Below are 9,783 nucleotides of genomic sequence, written 5' to 3' on the forward strand. Positions count from 1 at the left end.
GATTTTATTTTGTCAAATTCATTATTTTATATCAAAAGTCAACACATGGCCGATGAAATTATCTCTCCGTCGGATACTTGAGCCCACTCCATTACAAATGACGGACTTTATTTTCAAAAGATTACTCTTTTGTATCAAAATAAATGCTTGGCCGATGAAGAAATTCTCTGTCGATTTTTTAGGCCTCCACAAATAAACGACGGATATTACGTATACAAATACATAGTAAAAAATTAAATATTTTGGGCAATGACGAAACTTTTATAACACCATGACAACACAAAAGGTTTTATGATTCGTATCTTGGCAAGGCGATTTAGGACGGCCGATTAGTTGAGCAACCACTTCATAGCCATGGCAAGTCTAAAACTTAATCAGAGCCCACGTTATAACAAAAATTTATTTTTATATGTACATGTGTGCACATTATTTCACTTACTTTAATAATTATTTGTTCATTTTATTACTTTATCAAGCGCTTATACATAATTCTCGAGCTTTATGTTTGTAGTTTATTTTCATTTGTATAATTGTACATGAAGATAAAAAAATAGTGAAAACTTTACTTTTTGGGTGCCGGGTGGAGATATTCTTTATTTACATAATTTCATCACTTTTAGGAAAAACTTAGACCATTAATATTTACATAAAAGAATCAAGTTAATCAAGTAATTCACGTATTGTGTAGTCTTTTCTTCTCAAATAAATTCTACTTTTTCATAATTTAAATCAAATAAAAATATTACTTGTAAATACCTTTTCTTTTCATGACACATTAAAATACATTTCTTTTCATACGTCATAAAATACTTTTATTTTTCACATGTAATTTATACATTTTATACATATACTTTACATGTTTTTATTTATATAGTTAATATACATATACTTTTACATGGTTTTAAACATTTATATTCTTTTCAAAGAATTATTTTATACTTAATACACATACACTTTTATATTATTTTAAATATTTATACCTCCTCCCTCATTGATAAGTTTAGTCTAGCCGAGTACCACATTTATGGATCCTGAAGGGTTCCTAACCCCTTCCCTTTGGAATAATTTGAACTCTTACCTAGAATCTCAATAGGTTTTCGCAGACTAAAACATTAATCATATGTATTAACAAATAAATAGGTTTCCTTATTTTCCTTTAAAAATTAGGTGGCGACTTTACAAAATTTCAATTCATTAGAGTTCAAAAAGTCATGTTTATTTAACCTTGGTGAAAATAGGGCATGACAAACGTCATCCCAAATGTTTCACATAATCATTCTGTCCACCAAGCTCCTCAAATTTTGATGTCTCAAAGCTTGAAGGAAGGTTAACACTTGAAAACATGCCCCAGTTTTTATATGAAACATCTTCATAGCCCACAAGTCCCAAGGAACTTTTCATATCATTTTCTACACTCTTAACTTTCCCAACCATTTTCTCTGGCTTTTCTAGCATGCTAGGCTTCTTAGTAAGAAATTTTGGCGGTCCACTTAACTTAACTGTAGGATCAAGAGTATAACAATGATCATCACGAGTATTGAACGTGGATTCACTAGTGGACTGGGAAAGTACAATCGTTGGATTGATAGCCAAAGTGGAAGCCTTAGTAGAAGGTTGAGCAACAAAAGCACAAACGGTATGTGGTGCGGTGAATATGATAGACTTATACTGAGGAGATAAATAAAGAGTGGTGGAAGCATTGAGGTGCATTTGAAGTGGAATGGATTATGAGGCATGCTGTGGTGCATCAACAACAGTAGGAAACTAGCTTTGCAATTGTGATAGAAAACTCAAGGCATTTGCAGGGTCAATAGTGGGGAATGGAGGAGGAGGCAACCCATTAGCCAAAGATCGATGCATTTTCATCATTTGTTGCCTCAAACTCATAATTTCTTGCTTTAAATCCTCATTTTCCTGACTCTTTGTTTGATCCATGATGTCACTCTCTATATCCTTGTTGAACACAACTAACCCTTCCTTGGATTTAGTGTGATATGGAGGACCAGTCAGGATGCCACAAACCAACCACCTTAAACTAACTGAACAAGAGGTAACAAATGTGTTAGAGTGCAACACTTTTTGAAAAAAAAAATTTCCTTTCTTTGAATAAGATCACCGAACCCAAGAAGTGTGCCTACGTATCTCACCTTCGAAAGGGAAGAATCAGGTGTGCGTAGTTCGTGAAGTCTTGCCAAAATGGCCGATTAAACTCTTTTTCCTTTTTCTTGAAACTTTAAAAAGAAAATAAAATAACAAATTGTCAAAAGAATTGACGAAAATCTTTTTTTGAATTTTTCAGCTTTAATAACCTATAAAAAATGAAACCTATGATAACCAAAGAAACTCTTTTTGGGTTTTCAATTTTGCACTTCATACGAAAATGAAACTTGAACCTATTAAAGGAAAATATTTTGTAGTTTTCTTGTATTGATGCATATGACACCTACTCTAAATGAAGAGTGAAAAAAAAATATTATTGAATTTTTAAAATAAGATCAACCAAAAATGAAACCTACGACGATTGAGGAAAATCTTCTTCTTTTTTTGTATTTTTCTTTTCAAGACATGTATGAAACACCTACTCTAAATGAAGAGTGAAGAAACCTACTCTAAATGAAGAGTGAAGAAAATATTTTTGAATATTTTAAATAAGATCCCCAAACCTATAATAGGTTGCCTACGTATCTCACTCCCGAGAGAGAAGAATCAGGGGTGCGTAGTTCATCCCAAAACAAACAATAATTCACAACATTATTCACGTAAAAGTCACAATAATTATAAAGAAAAAGGGAAAAATTGAACCTCAAATGTTGCTTTCGATTAAATTGTTCCTTTCAACTGAAAAGGCGCAAACGGAACCTTGGATTGAACCTCAAAAAAATGACCAAAAACTAGCTTCGTACCAAATTAACCACAAAAATCCCAAAGTTTGACTCGATATCAATCCGAACAACCAATTTTGAGATGGTTTGGTGGATGATTCTAGGTTTTCCGGTGATGGGTGGAGCTGACGCCTTTGTTTTTCGGTGAAAAAGGGTGATTTTGGGTCAGCTATTTGGAGATGGTAACTGGATTGGCGACAGAATGACGATTCTGGCGCAGTTTTAGCTCCATTCACGGTTCCCCCCTAAGTTTTCTACCTCTTTTATCTGCGTTTTCACTGTCTTTGGCGTCTCTCTCCATTTTTTATCTCAATTTTGTTCTCTCTCTCTGTGTGCGTGCTCCTTACATCTATATGTGTGTCTTATGTGATTCCCCAATTTGGTGTGTGTGTTGTGAGGATTCTGTGGGAAATTGTGATGTACGAATTATGGTGAAGTAGAAAGAAAACCCCCGATCTTCTCCAAAATCGCTGAATGAAATCGTCTATCTGAGATGTGTGTGCGTGTATGAGTTTTTTGGAGGATAAGCTGCTTCTCCCCTATCTTTTCACGTGAATGATGGTGAATCCCTCTTCTAATGGTGAGAAAACTGTGTGTTTATCATGGATTGGGAAAAGAAAAGAAAACCGTCCTCATCTTTTCTTGTGGACCCCTCTTTTTGTGTGTTTTCAATTTTTCATAAAAAATGGAATAAAAATGTGAGGGGTAGGTGACGTGGAGGGTAGGGTAGGTGAGGGTAGAGGTATGAGGTGGGGTGTCCACTTTTAATTAAAGAGGCTGTTAGGATAGGATTAAAACAAGATAAAATTTGTTAAGAGTTGTTATTTTTGTATTTTTGCAGGGTATAATTACATGGGTGAGGATACACAGTAGAATAAAGTAAAAAAATGGATAAAAACAATATCGGGGAGGGACGAAAGTAGATATCTACGATAATGTATTTTTAAGTTTTGCATACGAAAAAAGCAAAATGCATAGCTATCTCTTATCTATGGTTAATGGTTAGGAGCCGAAAAGTAATATGTAATAGTTTGTGATGCTATCAAAATAAAAAGAAAAAAAGAGAAGGAACATACTTTTTCATTTTCTCTATCTTTTTCAATTAGTTAAATAAAGTTACTCTTTAACTTCCAATTATTATTTAAATAAAGTTACTTTTTTAAAGAAGTTAGGGTTGTTTTTTTTCTCTTTTCACTTCTTTAAACTTATAATAATTTTGATTTCTTAGTGTCACATGTCATCTTATAATCAGTTAATTTAATCATGTCACTTAAGTGTATTACACACATTTTACTTTGTTGATTATCAAAAAGTGTCTGATAAAATTAATTTTTTAGATAATTTTAAAGGGTCGTTGATGACTTAAGCCAAATAAAAAATTAGAACATCCACTTGTAATTTTTTCGACATGGGGTTCTAACTAGGACGGAGTATAATTCTTGAATTATTTGAACAAAGAAATATTTCACTATTTGTTTTGGACAAGTTCTAATTTATGGTTCAAATGACTATAATGCCCCTATATCAATGTTAGTATAAATATCACCTTCCATTAAGCAAAGAAACTATCACTTTGTTCAATTATTGTGTTTGAGCCAAATTAATCAAGTTCAGATGGTCTCCCTTAAACAAGCTTTTCTCTTCATTGCTCTCTTTGTTGCAATTTCAGGTTCTAAACTTACTTTTACCACTCTTCTATCTTTGTAATAAGTTGTGTATATTAATTGTTCTAATTATTATTACACTTAATTTATGTGCAGTTAATATCTTTTTGGGTCCTAAAGTGATGGCTTTAAGAGAGTTACCAATTAATGTTGCAAAGATGAAAGCAAAATTATCTTTACTTGGTGATCTTACTATAGACATCTAATTTTGTCCCTCCCAATGTTGAATTTATCTATTTTTAACTCACCTTGCCACGTGTCCTTATCCATGTGATCATACCTCACAAAAATACAAAAAAATAACAAATGCCTAATCAATCTAATCCTCAAGATTCTCTTAATAACAAACTAACAATCCTCCCTATTAAAAGTTGACAACACCCCACATCCTACCCCTTACCCAACCCCCTAACCCTCACATTTTATTCCATTTTTGTTAACAAATGGGGAAGGAGGGCACAAAAAGGGTCAGATACACCCAGAATCAAAAGAGGAAAAATTCTCAAAACAGGAAAATTGCTCCTTCTCCTTCACGGGAGCACCATTGTTCCATCACTGAAAATACACGAATCCACACACAGCCGAGATCTCACCAGACAAAACTCACCCTCACCGAAACACACACACGGACAGAGAGAGTGAGAGAGATCTGCGAGAGAGTGAGAGAGATTTGAGAGAGAGGGAGAGATCCGCGATTGAAATAGAAAGAGAACGATGGAGAAGCAGTTTCCGGCGAGTGAGATCTTGAGGAACACGAGTTTGGTCATTTGGTTACTGTTCCGGCGACAGATTTTCCGGAATCACGTCTAGCTGTCACAAATTCGTTCAAAACCCATCGGAATACATCTCAACTGATATCTCTTTGTCGTTTTGGTCATATCTGAAGTTTACCGAGGTTACAACGACACAAAATCATCAAACAAACCTCGATCTGCTTTTGATTCCATCCAAACTGTAGACACGTGATTTTTTATCCTTCCCAAATTTTAACTTATTTATTGATATTAAATATATTATATTTTTATATTTAATCACATATTATTTTAATTTTTATTATAATATTAAATAATATAAAAATTTTAAATATATGTTTTCTTTTATAAATTTTAATAAATAAATTAGTAGTTTAAATACTATTTTATTATATTTATTATTGTCTATTTATAATATGTTATTATGTTTTATTAAATATAAATTAATTCATTATTATTATATTATCATTAATGTTTTATTATTTCTTTATTTATTATTATTATCTTTATTTATTATTATTTCTATTATTTTCTATATAAAGAATAAGAATAATTAAAAAAAAAGAGAAATTTATTTTTTGAATTTTAAATACCTCTCCCTCTTTATCTGATAATGAATAACTTCCCCTAAAAATAACTGTTTCCCCCAAAATCCTCTACTTAAAAGGACTCTCACATTCCCTGGGATTCTACGTACATCCTATGATCAGACACGGGATAAAAAAAAAATAGTCAAAGTAAAAAGAGAGAGTGAGTGAAAGATTCAAAAATCATCAAGAGAAAAACATCAAGCGAAAGAGAGAAAACAAGAAAGTTGAAGTTACGTTCGAATTTCCGATGACAGGATTTAAATTTCTGTTTTAAATCATCAACAGGTTTTTATTCAATCTTGTACTTTATTAGAAATCAAAATATAAATAAAGTTGTTTAGATGATTTATTGATTTTCATGTATTGTTCAATATATGAGTTTGTTGTGATTTCCTGTTTATTTATGTGATTATTCAATTGGTATCCATCTTAATTATGTATGTAAATCATGAAAAGAAATTGATAATATGCAATAAATCTGTACATATGAAAACAATGTAAAAATAAAAATGTTTATGTAATAATTCTTTAATTCCTACATGAACTATTTCACTGATTTTCAATTTATTTACTCACACTGTACACTGCATACACAAAAACCAATCATACATATTTTTCATTTTTCTATTCACTACATAATAATTTTACTGCAATTGATATTACTTACATATACAGAATATCAGTACAGTAAAAAAAAAAAAGAACGAGAGATCGAGAAACGGAGAAAACGGGGAGAAGAAAAGAGTTTGAGATTTTTCGGCGAGGTTATGCCGAAAACGTCATCAACTCATCGAATCCGACCCCCCGTCATGAAGACCCGTCGAAATTTCCATCTCATCGGTGACTAAACAGCATATCCACCACTGGAAAACAGCAATTCGCCGGAATCCGTTGTTGCACCATTCCCTTCTTCACTTTTCCCGCCTCTGTTATGCCATGGCCATCCAGATCTGGCCGGTTTTGACTACTCAGCAAATCGCCGGCAAGCTATCAACCGCGCCATGAACCAACGGCGAAATCAACCGGCCCCACGCCACCGCCGCACCCCTCTCCCTCTTCCCTGAACCAAAATTCGACTCTTGTGGTCAGTTCCGGCGAACCAAATTGCCAGAAAAACACCACCTGTGCCGACCTTCCCCCTCTCTCCTTTTCCATCATTCAAATTTCCTTTGCCTAACCAGATCTGCCGGTAACCCGATGTCAATCCCGACTTCCATCATTCAAATAATGGAGTATGAAGTGATGATAGTGAGATTGGAAATATGTAATGGAATTGTATGAGTGAATATTGTGTTAACAGGTTTAGAAGTAATATTAATAAATGTTGGAAGAGATGAATTTTGTGTATTGATGGAAAATTGGAAAAATGGAAGCAGCGGTGTTTTGGAATTATGTGTTTCAAGAAGAAAAATACATGACAGCGTATAAATTGTTTTGTTTGGTAATGTGCAGGTGTATATTGATATATATATTTATATAATGTGTAGTTTTGTGTAATTTTAATCACAGTCATCAATAAATTTCTATAATTATTGTTAAATTAATTAATCAATTTAAAAAAAATTTTGTTAAAATTTAATGATAAGATTAGGTAGCATTTTGGGTAAGCAAGCTTTCAAATATTAAATGAATTTTTGCTTTAATTTATTATGAAGAATTTAGACAAATTTTAGGCACGTTTAAAATATTCGTCTCAATTAAGAATGTGGCGTACGCATCTTTCTGAGACATTCTAAAATTCAAGGATGAAATAACACACCTCGACAAATATTTTCTAAATATTAACTTTCACAGATTTATTTAATCTAAGATAATAGACAAGTTTTAATATATTAAAAATGAGAGAATCTAGGCCCTAACATAATTTATAAAAAATAGTTTAAGTCAAGAAAAGTCAATAAAAGCGATCGTGCTAGAATCACGGGACTCGAGGGGTGCCTAACACCTTCCCTCGGTCAACAGAATTCCTTATCCAGTCTTCTGTTTTCGTAGACCATAATAAAGAGTCATTTCCTTTTGATTAGAGATTCAAAAATTTGACTTGGAACACCATAACTCAATTCCAAGTGTAAACTCTGTAATTAAAATAATCCCTACTCAATATTTCCACTTTAATTGGAAAAAACCTTTGACTCGAAGTCTCGAGCGAAAAAGGGGTGTGACTTAAACCCATTGGAATTGGGCCGGATTTATATTATTTCTCACGATTTTTAGTTCGAGGTTGTGTGGGTTTGTAAGAATATGGTCCAGCTCTCTTTGCTTCTGTGATTCCTTGTTCCGAGTTGGACGAGTTCATTTGTTTGAGGTTCGGTTCGAGGTTTCTGGGTATGGATTCTCTTTATTCGAATAACATTGAGTTCGAAAGCTTCAAATGAGGTCCAATTATACTCTTTCACCTCTTTTTATTTCATTGTTGATGATATCCGGTGCATTGAATGAAATCTCGTGTGTTGTTTGACCCTTGTTGGTGATGAATGCATGTTGTTTTGATTTGCGGCTGGTTTTCTTGATCATGATTTGTACGTTGAAGTGATATCTTGTTTGAAAAGTAAAATTGATTGTTTGGGGATGGAATTGAGAAATTGACAAAAAGGGTGAGTTTAGATTAATTATGGTTTATTGTTATTTAATTCAGAATAAGCATGATATTGTTTTAAACGTGATATGTCATTGAGAAGGTAGGCAAGCAGTAGTCCCGAGTAAGCAAACTTAGAATTGATGGTTTGTTGGAATGTTTGGAATATTTGTTGTATGTTTCGTTTACCGTATTTGAAAAGTGTATTCATTTAGCCGGGGGATGCCCCGAGGTCATTTGTATTCACTCACCGAGGAATGCCCCGAAGGATTTTGTATGCGAAGGATGTTCGTGATCAAGGCCTGAGGCATTGGGTAGAGCATAGTTTAGGTTACCGTAGGTTTATATTTTTTGCATTTTTTATTTTGAACTGTATAATTGGACTGGACATTAAATTTTGAATTGTTTTGTTTTGTTTGTTGATTGATTGTTTTGTGTGCTTTTGTGTGGTTTATACATTCGTAGTGTCAAATTAGCCGATATGCTCCACCAAGTGACCGTGTTCGAACCACGAGATCGAGGGGTGCCTAACACCTTTCCCTCGGTCAACAGAATTCCTTAGCTAGAATCTCTGTTCGCGGATCAGTTTTAGAGTCAAAACAGTTTTGAAAAAGGATTTCAAAGGTGACTTGGCACACCCGATTATGCCAAGTGGCGACTCTGAGTTAATTATAAAATGAATTCTTTTCGAAATAATTTTCATCTTTTGTCACTTTAATAATAAAAACCCTTTCGAACCTTAAAATTTATCTTTTTGGCAAAAAAGGGGTGTGACAGTTGTTTTGGATTTTGCAACGACCATAGCGATTGGAGTGATGGGATTGTCCGTAGATACTGTACCTTCTATCTATTTACTGCGAATGACTGTTCCGTGTTTTAACAAATACATGCTCTTACTGATGAAGATTATTTCAGAACTATCCTTCAATGATGTTGTGTTTCTAAGTTTGAGAAAAATAAATGTGACATTATAAATTTTTCATTTATTAGGAAAGTATCTACTCTAAACAAGTTACTAATGAAGGTTATTTCTAAACTATCATTCGAGCAAATTAAATAATATTGTGTATGTATAGAAATATATGTTGGACAAGATCGAAAGATGATAGGATATTGTTACAAAGTATTTTATTATTTGTTGCTCTCCTAATTTTTCTACTTTGACACTTTCTTTTGTTTTCTCTTTTATATTATGATTATTACCGACTTAATTCAAGTTATTTTCTTTTCGTGTCATATAATAATATAGTGAGTATCTTACTACAAGATAGATCATTACTTGAAGGAGTTGAGTTTCGATTCAAGAATAAGAAGTCAATG

The 9,783-nt window shown here is 32.9% G+C and overlaps 1 long non-coding RNA gene across 1 annotated transcript; it reads left to right on the plus strand.

Annotated features, from left to right (window-relative positions):
• The first annotated feature begins 4,448 nt into the window (after positions 1-4,448).
• LOC124895386 lies at positions 4,449-7,330 on the plus strand. Its single transcript, XR_007051687.1, has 2 exons — positions 4,449-4,551; positions 6,564-7,330. It is a non-coding gene; the product is annotated as an uncharacterized LOC124895386 (long non-coding RNA).
• The last annotated feature ends 2,453 nt before the right edge of the window (positions 7,331-9,783 follow it).

The sequence above is a fragment of the Capsicum annuum genome, unplaced genomic scaffold (assembly GCF_002878395.1).
Source record: "Capsicum annuum cultivar UCD-10X-F1 unplaced genomic scaffold, UCD10Xv1.1 ctg81739, whole genome shotgun sequence".
Classification (NCBI taxonomy): domain Eukaryota; kingdom Viridiplantae; phylum Streptophyta; class Magnoliopsida; order Solanales; family Solanaceae; genus Capsicum; species Capsicum annuum.